We start from the raw sequence: 11,561 nt of genomic DNA, 5'->3' as shown, positions 1-11,561 counted from the left end.
AGAAATGTTAGTGACCTTGATGGGCACAAAAGTGGTAGAGACAGTGGTAGAGGTTGCAGTGGCCCCAGAGGCTGTGGTAGAGGCCAAGAATGGTGATGAGGCCAAAGCGAAGGCTGTGGAGGTCACAGATACTGCCGTGGATGGCGTGGTGGTCTTAGAGCCTGTGGTGGAAGCCATGCTGCTTCCAGACCCTGAAGTGACCTCAGAGGCTGTGCTCGCAGCCATGTTGCTTGTGGATACTATAGTGGAGGCTGTGGTGGTCTCAGAGTCTGTGGAGGAGGCCGCTGTGGGCACAGATACTATTATGCAGGCAGTAGGGGTCTCAGAATCTGTGAGGGAAGCCGTGGAAGTTTCAGTGGCTGTGGTGGTCTCAGATCTTGTAGTGGAGGCTGTGGTGGTCTCATAGCCCATCATGGACAAAAATCCTGCAGTGTTCTCAGAGGTTATTGTGGAGGTTGTTGTGGGCACAGACACTATTGTGGAGGTAGCGGGGGTCTCAGAGGCTGAGATGGCCTCAAAGGCCATAGTAGAGGCTAGGATGTGGTGGACACAAATATTTTGAAAGAGGATGTGGTGATGTCAGAAGCTGTGGAGAAGGCCTCAGTAGTTTCAGAGGCTGAGGTGGGAGCTATGGTAGGCACAGAGGTTATCATTTAGGCTGTGGGAATCTCAGAATCTTTGCTAGAGGCCAATGTGGTCACAGACTGCAGTGGTTCCTGAGGCTGTGATGGAAGCCAGAGTGATCTCAGAGCCTGTGGTGGTTTCAGGGGCTTTGATAAAGACTGCAGTAGGTACAGATGTTATCTTGGAGAGAGTGGTGCTCTTGGAGGCTATGGTAGAGTCCATGGTAGGCACAGACTTGGTCACGGAGTCTATGGTGTTCTGATAGAGTGTGGTGGAGGCTGTGGTGGACACAGACGCTGTAGTGGTCTCAGCAGGCATTATGGTGACTGTGGAGAATCCAGACTGTGGTTGTCACAGGAGCTTGGTGGAGACCATAGCGGTCTCAGAGCCTGTGGTCATGGCTGTAGTCGCTTCAGTGGCAGAGGTGGAGGCTGTGGTGGTCTCAGAGTCTGTGCTGCTTTCAGAGGCTGTAGCGAAGGCTGTGGTGGGCACAGATGATACTGTGTAGCGTCTGGTGTTCTCGGAGCCCATGGTAGAGGTTGTGGTGGGCACAGATGCTGTGGTAGTCTCAGCAGGTGTTGGAGTGGCTGTAGAGGGCACAGACTCTACAGTTGTCCCAGAGGCTTTTATGGAGATTGTAGCGGTCTCAGAGTCTGCGGTGGGGGGAGGCTGTGGGGGTCTCAGAGCCTGCAGTGATTTTAGAGGCTGTGGTGAAGACTGTGGTGGGCAGAGATGTTATTGTAGAGGTCATGGTGGTCTCGGAGGCTGTGGTCATGGTGTTAGAGGCTGTGTGGGGAGCTGTGGAGGGGTAGATGTTATCACGGATGGTGTGTTGTTCTTAGGGACTGTGGTGGACACAGATGCTGTGGTGGACACAGATGCTGTGGTGGTGTCAGTAGGTGTTTTGGTGGCTGTGTGGGGCACAGACTCTGCAGTTATCACGGAGGTTTGAGTGGAGACTGTGGTGTCCTCAGAGGCTGTGATGGCAGCACTGGTAGTTTCAGACATGGTGGCCTCACAGGCTGTTGTGTTCTTACAGCCTGAGGTAGAAGCTGTGGTGGGCACAGATGTTACTGTGAAGATGTGGTGGTGTTAGAGACCGTGGTGAAGGCCAGGGTGGACTCAAGGGCTGGGATAGAGGCTGTCACTGGCTCAGACACTGCAGTGGAGAACCTGATGGTCTCATAAGCTGTGGAGGAGATTGGGATGGTTGCAGAGCTAATGGTGATCTCGGAGGCTGTGCTGGAGGCTGTGGCTGACACAGACATTGTAGATGACATGATGATCTTAGAGGCTGTGCCGGATACTGTGCTGCTCTCAGAGCTGGTAGTAGAGGCCACAGTGGCACAGATGCTGTGGTGGAGGGTGTGGTAACCTCAGAGGCTGCAACAATAGTTGTGGTGGCTTCTGAGCCTATGGAGGTCACAGAGTCCACGGTGGAGGCGGTGATGATCTCAGAGGTCGAGGTACTGTCAGAGCCTATGGTTGAACCCATTGTGGACACAGACTCCACCATGGTCTCAAAGGCTATGGTGGGCCCTGGGGGTATAGTCCTTCCTGAAAAATGTCAATTTTTAGTCAAATATGACACCTACCTTTATATTTTTGATATTTAATTAGGAGCATCCTGCATATCTCTTTCTTGTTTCCTTTAAATCAGCAGAACTACTGGTGTCGTTGCCTTTTATTTGGAATCATGTATGTTAGAGGCGCAGCATTTGCAGTTTTCTCTGGCAGCTAAGGGCCCAGTTGCTGATTCAGCTATGCTTCTGTAGTGGATGAGTCATTTGATCAATCTGCTTGGCACTTTGTCCTTTCCGCCACAACGTTTTTTGGCACTGTACTTGCCTGGGTGAAATGAAACCTAATCTATGTTAAGGAGGCTCCACATTATCTCTGTGTGTGTCATAACACTAAGGATAATTGGGTCTCATCAGATTAGGGGAAAGTGTGTTGTTTGAAAACCTCATCCAGGGCCAGGCACAGTGACTCACACTTGTAATCTCAACACTTTGGGAGGCCGAGGTGGGCAGATCACCTGAGTTTGGGAGTTCAAGACCAGCCTGACCAACATGGAGAAACCCCGTCTCTACTAAAAATACAAAATTAGCCGAGTGTGGTGGCACATGCCTGTAATCCCAGCTACTCAGGAGGCTGAGGCAGGAGAATCGCTTGAACCTGGGAGGCAGAGGCTACAGTGAGCCGAGATCACGCCATTGCACTCCAGCCTGGGCAACAAGAGCAAAGCTCCATCTCAAAAAAAAAAAAAAAAAAAAGAAAGAAAGAAAAAAAAGAAAGAAAGAAAACCTCCAAGATTAAGGTACTGGACAACTCGGTTCCTTACATCTAGATGTGTATAAGAGACAGGATCAGAAGAATCCCCTTGTCTGGGTGGAAGTGACAAGGAGGTCATAGGAGGACAGCTTGAGCAGAGACACTCTGGTACAAGCTTTGGGACGTTCAGCACACGATCACTCTTTGGGACATTCAGCACACGATCCCTGCCTGAGGAGAGCCTGCAGGTTCTCACGCACCATCCCAGGGCTCCAGGGTGTAAAATTCACAGGAGGCCAGATTTTGTCCAGCCTCTTCAGGTGGTCAAGGTTGATGAGTTGATGAGTTAGGCAGTTGGTAAAGAGACACCAGGAAATACTAGCGGGAAAAGTCCTTGAGAAGATTTCTTTTTTTTTCCTTTCCTTTCTCTTTCTTTCTTTCTTTTCTTTTCTTTCTTTCTCTCTCTTTCTTTCTTTCTTTCTTTCTTTCTTTCTTTCTCTTTCCTTCTTTCTTTCTCTTCCTTCCTACCTTCTTTCCTTCCTTCCTTCTTCCTTTCTTTCTTCCTTCCTTCCTTCCTGTCTTTCTTACTTTCATTTACTTACTTTTCTAGTATAAAGTACTAGATCAAGTGGTAGCACTGGGAAGGGATTAGAGAAGAATCTGGGGGATTAGTCTTGGTTTCTCTCTAACATACACTCTCTGCATCCAGGCCTCCTCAATCATTTATTCAAACATATTCCTTAAGAACTTTCTATGGACCACATGATGTGCCAGGCATGGGACACAGTGACTGAAAAGTGGATACAGAGCTTATATTAAAATAAGGGAGACAAACCATGAATAAGTAAACGGATGATGTCCAAAATGAAAAACCTATGCATAGCTGACTGGGACTCTTTCAGGGGCCAAAAGGAAAAGTCTCTCCCGTCCTCCATGCAGGACCATGTGCAGGACCAAAAGAGAAATGAGAGGCCTAAAGCAAAGAAATATCTGCAGACTGGTTTTTTAAAGTGGAAGCCATATTGTGACAGTGCCCTTCTCAATATGGAAAAGCAGCGTTTCCGAGCAAGTTGCCACAATGTTTTCTTGTTTGTTTGTTTGTTCGTTTGTTTGAAATGGAGTTTCACTTTTGTTGCCCAGGCTGGAGTGCAGTGGTACAATCTTGGTTCACTGCAGCCTCCGCCTCCTTGGTTTGAGTGATTCTCCTGCCTCAGCCTCCTGAGTAGCTGGGGCTACAGGTACACATCACCATGCCAGGCTAATTTTTATATTTTTAGTAGAGATGGGGTTTCACCATGTTAGCCAGGCTGGTCTTGAACTCCTGACCTCAGGTGATCCGCCCACCTCAGCCTCCCAAAGTGCTGGGATTACAAGCATGAGCCACCACGCCCAACCTAGTTGGCACAATGTTGAAGGAAATACAGAAACCACCAGCCTGTGATGAAGCTAAAAAACAGCAGCCCTGACACAGCAACCTCAGAGGCACTGGAGCAAGCTGGAAAGCTCAGAGAAAATGTAGACCCAGAAAAGGCTGTACAATTATACCAACAAACAGCAATGCATTTAAAATGTGGAATGCCTCAACACGCGGCTGAATTGTTAGGAAAAGCCTCAGGAGTTCTAGTATAAGGATGCAAGATTGATGGGACAGCACTCTCTATTTAGAAATAAAAATATTTATAAGGAAACAGTTACCCAACTGTAAGAAAATAGCTGCTCAAGTATTAGCTTCTCTACATAGCAGTGACTGTGTGGCTGGGAAAGCTGTGTCAGGAGAGCTCCAGCACAGCGGGAGTCCATGGAAGTGGCGGCTGAGCTGTTCTAGAACAGCTTCCAGAAGGGTTTGCCCAGCAAGACCAAGCTACGCATCAGAGGTCAGCAACTCTCCACTTTTCAAGTACATGAGCAATGATTACGCTACACTCAGCGTGAGTTCAGTAGTTCTGGGACACAGAATCAGGAAGAAATCACCAGGGATGATTGTACAACCACATGAATGTACTTAATGATACTAAACTTTACTCTTATAAATGGTTAAAATGGTGTATTGTATGTTGTGTGTATTTTATCATGATTAAGAAAATAAGAAGGAGGAGGAGGAGAAAGCAGAGGAGGGAGAGAGAAGAGGAAGAGGAAGAAGAATCAGAAGAAAAAGGAGGAGGAGAAGAGGAGGAGGAAGAAGGGAAAATCAGCAGCTACCCTGGCCAAGTCTAGTGGCATCAACTTTGTGGCTGTTGCTCAGGAAAACAAATATTTGGGATTGTGCAAGTATTTTGCTGTGCAAAAAGGAAAGGAAAAATCTGACATGGCATTTCATGGACGTGGAGCTTGTTTAAGAGTACTCCACACTTCATTGCATCCATGGTTTTGAATGCTAATAAAGACTCTAAGGTTGGGCATGGTGGCTCATGTCTGTAATCCCAGCACTTTGGAAGGCTGAAGTGGGTGGATCACCTGAGGTCAGAAGTTCAAGACCAGCCTGACCAACATGGTGAAACCCCGTCTCTATTAAAAATACAAAAAATTAGCCAGGCGTGGTGGTGCATGCCTGTAATCCCAGCTACTCGGGAGGCTGAGGCAGAAGAATTGCCTGAACCCAGGAGGCAGAGGTTACAGTGAGCCAAGATCACGCCACTGCACTCCAGCCTGGGCAACAGAACAAGACTCAGTCTCAAAAAAAAAAAAAAAAAAAAAAAAGACTCTAATTTTTAGTTATCAGTTCTCCAAATAACCTATCTGTGTCTGCTACCTGGAAAACATTTTTTTTCTTTCCATACGAGCTTTCCTAAAACATAAGCAGGAGTTAACAGTAAATGCACTGTCAAGTTTTCAAACAGTTTATTTTAAAACTTATGAGCCAAATTCTAGATAAATTATGTTTTAAACAAATGAAACAATAGGTATGGACATTCTTTTCTCTTGGGTCATGTAACTTACAAAATTTCCTTTGCATTTTATTTCATGATTACTGCTAAAATTAAGTTTACTGATTTTTAAAAATTAGAATTAAAAAAAAAATTTAGTTTTGCTTTGAAAAGAAAATGTATCCCTCCATGATCTTGGATACTGTCTTAGTCAGCTTGGACTGCTATAGCAAATACCACAGACTGTGTGTCTTAAACAATGGTAATTTGTTTTCTCACAGTTCTGGAGGCTGTAAAGTCCAAGATTAAGGTACTGGACAACTCGGTTCCTTGTCAGGGCTCCTTTCTGGATTGCAGATGACTGCCTTCTTGCTGTGTCCTCACATAGTGAAGACAGAAAGAACTCTCTTTCTCCTTTGATAAGACCACAGTTCCATTGAATTAGGGCACCACTCTTTTGACCCCATTAACTTTAATTACTTCCTAAAGACCCTATCTTCAGATACAGTCACATTGATGATTAAGATTTCAACATACGAGCTGGGCACTGTGGCTCATGCCTATAATCCCAGCACTTTGGGAAGCCAAGGCAGGAGGATCACTTGGTCTCAGGGGTTTAAGACCAGCCTGGGCAACATAGTGAGACATGGTCTCTACTAAAATTTAAAACAAAAAAAAAATTAGCTGGACATGGTGGCAACCTCTGGGAGGGGTGAGTGCTGAGATGAGAGGATCGCTTGAGCCTGGGAGATCAAGGCTGCAGTGAGCTATGATTGCGCCACTACACTCCAGCTTAGATGACAGCGCAAGCCCCTGTCTCAAAAAAAAAAGTAGAAAAAGGACTTAAACATATTTAGTGGGGACACTGTTCAGTTCATAGTAGATATATTTAAATTAGTAAGTACTGTCAGAGGTGAAATTGGGACAGGAAGCTATTTTGAGCCTTACAATATTCTTTAGCTCAATAAGAGATGCAATTTAAGGTCTCATTTAAAAAAATCTATGAATTGCAATACAATATGGACACGATGTTTAAATCTGTACATGCAAATACCGGGATAAAAAGCTAAAACTTAAAAGTCGTTTCCTCTGAAGAACAGGAATCAGACATGAAAAGGGGGAGTGTGCATCCTTGCTGGTTTTTGCAATAAGTCTATGGAACTATTGGACTCTATACATGGATTGCTCTGGTAAAACTTGCAGAAAAAATACATACACACAGAGAGTATGTGATAAGGACATGAAGATAGTGTTTGTAGGGGATTATTTCAACAGGCTTGGTGATGAAGGGGAGCTGATGGGGGCAGGGCTGAAAAGATGTGGGTGGAGGTCTGTTAAGATGGCCACCAGCAGAGCAGAGCTTTCCAAAGTGTGTCCCTGGACCACATCAGGAGTGCCTGAGGAACTTGATAATTTTTTTTATTTTTTTATAGAGACAGTGTCCAGTGATGTTGCCCAGGCAGGTCTCTGACTCCTAGCTTGGGGCAATCCTCTCACCTTGTGTTCCAAAAGTGCTGGGATTACAGGCCTGAACCACTGCATCCAATGGACCTCTCCATTTTATTTATCTATTTATCTTTTTGAGACAGTGTCTCACTCTGTCAATCAGGCTGGGGTGCAGTGGCACGATCTCAGCTCACTGCAACCTCTGCCTCCCAGGTTCAAGTGATTCTCCTGCCTTAGCCTCCCGAGTAGCTGGGATTACAGGTGTGCTCCACCACGCCTGGTTAATTTTTGTATTTTTAGTAGATACAAGGTTTCGCTATGTTGTCCAGGCTGGTCTCAAACTCCTGACCTCGTGATCCACCCACCTATGCCTCCCAAAGTGCTAGGATCATAGGCGTGAGCCACGGTGCCAGGCCTTTGGGAATCTACTTTTTAAAAATACTCTCCTCTGGGTGCTTCCTGTGCATACCGCTTAGGGCTTATTTGGCTGGTGATGGGAAGGACCCTGTAGAGGAAGAAATAAAAACTGGAAGGGGAAAAAGCCCATGAAGAAGGCAGGAGGGGTGGGATGTGGGAGCCAGAGCCACGGTGCACCAACACTCCGATGTTAGTGGGGGAGAATGGATGCTGATGACGGCAGCTTTTTAGACTTGATGGTGGGAAGACGAGGAGGGGCCTGACAGCATTTTGCACACCTGTGCCTCTCTTTTATTATATGCCTTCTTTGTGTGATCTCTGCCTTTCCTAGTGAACTTTGAGCGTCTTGAAAGCAGGGGCTGTTGCTGCTTTGTTCACTAATGTATCTTCAAAACTAGCAGAGTAGATACTCAAAAATGTTTGCCAGATGAACACATGAATGTCATGTTCAATATGACATGACATCCAAGTGAAGATATTATTGAAAAAAATCTGAAAATAAAGGACTGGTTTTCAGAGCCAAGGTAGCCGTATGAGTCTGGAAGTTGCCTCTTGTAGTAATAATTTGGGCCTTTTAAAATGAACAAGCTCACAGAGACGCAGGGAGGAGGAAAAGAACAGGATGTGCAAGGCAGTCTCCAGAACAGTGCCTGGGATAGAGCAGAGTGTGAGAGGTGGCAACGTGCTCACAGCCCTTCCTCTCGGCGCCTCCTCAGCCTCAGCGTCCACTCTGGCGGCGCTCGAGGAGCCCTTCAACTCGCCACAGCCCCTCTCTGGGCTGGCCGAGACTGGAGCTGCCTCCCTCTGCTTGCGGGGAAGCATGGAAGGACAGGCGCGGGCTGGCACCGGGGCTGCGCGCGGCGCGCTTCTAGGCCAGCGCGAGTTCCGGCGGGCGCGGGTAACGGCCGGTCACCCCTGCCGGCCCAGGGCACTGAGCGGCTCACCACCCCGGTCAGCAGCTACAGAGGATGCGCCGGGTCTCCCAGCAGTGCCGGCCCACTGGCGCTGCGCTGGAGTTCTCGCCGAGACTCAGCTGCCTCCCCGCGCGGCAGGGCTCGGGACCTGCAGCCCACCGTCCCCGAACCCCCCCACCCCTACCCTGCGGTGGGCTCCTGCGCGGCCCGAGCCTCCCCGATGAGCGCCGCCCCGTGCTCCACGGCGCTAGGTCCGGTCAACCATCCAGCACCTGAGAAACACAAGTGCACGGCGCGGGATTAAGCCGGCAGTTCTGGCCCCGACCACTCTACGGTATCCATTAAATGAGGCCAGCTAGCTTCCTGAGTCTGGTGGGGACTTGGGGGAACTTTTATGTCTAGCTAAGGGATCATAAACGCACCAATCAGCACTCTGCGTCTAGCTCAGGGTTTGTAAATACACCAATCAGCACTCTGTCAAAACGGACCAGTCAGCGTTCTGTAAAGTGGACCAATCAACTCTCTGTAAAATGGACCAATCAGTAGGATGTGGGTGGGGCCAGATAAGGGAATAAAAGCAGGCTGCCAGCGCTAATTAGTAGCAATACGCTCTGTCTTTTTGTGTGCTGTGGGAGTTTTGTTTTTTCGTTGTGTGTAGTATTGTTGTTGGTGACTCTCTGGGTGTATGTTGACTTTAGAAGCTGCAATACTTGCTGTTTAGCGGTCTGTAGCGTCACTCCTAAAGCTTGACTGAGGCCACGAATCCACTGGGGGGAATGAAAAACTCCAGATACGCTGTTTTTATAGGCCATTAACACTTACCACGTGGGTCTTGCAGCTTTGCTCCTGTCAGGGCAAGACCACGAATCCACTGGGGAGAATGATAAAACTCCAGATACGCTGTGTTTTCGCTAATGCTCACCACGCAGGTTTGTAGCCTTGCTTCTGTCAGCGAGACCACGAACCTACCAACAGGAAAAAGCCCGGACGCATGCAAACGTCTGTAGTGGAATAAATTTTGGAGAACAATCTTTAAGAACTGCAACACGTGCTGCGGGGGTCTGCAGCTTCATCCTCTAGGTCAGCAAGACCAAAAATCTATCAATTCCGCACGCGAGAGAACCCCGGCAACAGACATAAGAGAAAACACCACAAAGCAGTCTATTCAGTTTAGGGTTAGTTTCTGTTCTAATTAAACAACTTCCTCACTTTCTTTTTATGATATTTTATCCTACAGTGGAAGTGAAGGGGCTTTATAAATCTGCCTGACATTGGGTTGTAGTCGTTAGGCAGACAAACTTGAAACATGGAAGAAACACTGAAGGCAGCAAGAAGAGGAATCGGGTAAAGTGGCTAGGAAGACAGGAATGCGGATTGAACTCTCCAGGTCTCCAGCCTGATATAAAACCCATACATAGTTCCTGGATCCCAAGATACCTACTTGTCTCTATCCGGAGATTATGAAAGCCGGCTGAGGATCTTAATTTAGGTTGTATTTCTGTAAGTGATATATTCATTTGGCTTGGCTTTAGACTTGGAGCCTAGCTGTAGTAAGGATTTAAGGATGATGCTGAAATGAGAATTTTCAAGTTAGATACAAAGGAATTGTCGAGCAGCCATTAAGCCCACGAACTGTAATGCAGCTGTTTGCGTTCATGCTTACAGCGGAGCATTGGAAGGAGAGGATGAAGGTGGGTTTGTTGCAAAGTGAAGAGGGGGGGTCCAGAATCATGGTTAGTACTGACTTGCAGAAAGGGGTGAAAAAGTTCACCTTTGCTTGCATTTTGCTTTCGCTGAAAAAATGAGAAGAAGCAAACAATGGAACAGGAACCCTTGTCTCCTTCAGACTTGTGTCCTTCGTGTCCTCTCCAATTTATAATTCACTTACCAGTTAAGATTCCAAAGAGAAGCATCACCTGTATGCAGGAGGTGGGGGATAATTTCCCTCACCTCATCTTGAAATAATCCACGTGGGAAGTTATCTAGAGTGCCTGGGTTCTAGAGCGGAGATGGGTTCCAGAGGGGGCCGTGATGCCTGGTGTCTCAATGGGACGTGAAATTGTAGAAAGAATTAAAAACTCGCCAGGAGCAGGATTCTGGGATAAGTAAGATCAGTTGGGGTAGGATCCAAGACAGTGAGGACTGGGAACGCTGGATTCATGGTTTCTGAGGGTTGCTCCAACAATATGTCTGGCTCAGTTTCTTTTCTCACTTGACCATAGCTGTGGCATTATAGTTGCCACCAGGCAGGGGAGGTCACAACTTCTGGACCCTCCCTCTCCAGGGAGGGACATCTTAAGGCCCTGACAACATGAGGGAAGAAGCAGGGAGCGGGAGAGAAAACAAGGGGATCAAATCTGTGAGAGGAGACGAGACCCACCCTCCCAGCCACAGGTCAGCAGAAACCGGTTTTCTCTGGGGATGTCTCATTTCTGGGACAGAGGCCTTTGTAGGAGGCAGAGGGGAGAAAAATGGAGGTTACTGTGTCCCAAATCATTGGATCTTCTTGTGCCAGCACCTCTCCAGGGACAGCTGTGAGGGGAGGTTGCAGAGCCTGTGACTATCAGGCCAGTTAATGTGTGTCAGGGGACAGAGGCTGGCAGAAAAAAACCCTGCCGTGGGATACTGGCGGTGAGGCCAGAAGACGACTCTGGACGTTCAAGGGACTGGAAAGGGAGGCCTGGACTCTGGAAGAAGAGGCTGGACACACTCTCGCAAATCTAAATTATATTCTGTTCCTTAGGTGGTCCATATAACATCCCACCCATCTAGATTGGGGCTGCCTCGGTGTGAGAACCTGGCTCCACTGAGGAACAAGGTGAATGGAGAAAATAAAGTAAGTCTTCTATTCCATAGGAGCCGTGTGGGTTTGAACAGGGCGCTTCTCTGAGCCTCGGTTTTCTCATCTGTGAAACAGGCCTCCTAACTCGCAGGGTGATGGGAGGTTCACAGGTGCGATGTAAGTGAAAGCACATCACAAACGTGTGTCAGTTTTATGGCCAATGTCTCGGGGGTAGGAGCG

This window comes from Mandrillus leucophaeus, unplaced genomic scaffold (assembly GCF_000951045.1).
Source record: "Mandrillus leucophaeus isolate KB7577 unplaced genomic scaffold, Mleu.le_1.0 Scaffold581, whole genome shotgun sequence".
Lineage (NCBI taxonomy): Eukaryota > Metazoa > Chordata > Mammalia > Primates > Cercopithecidae > Mandrillus > Mandrillus leucophaeus.
This window is presented reverse-complemented; position numbering follows the sequence as displayed.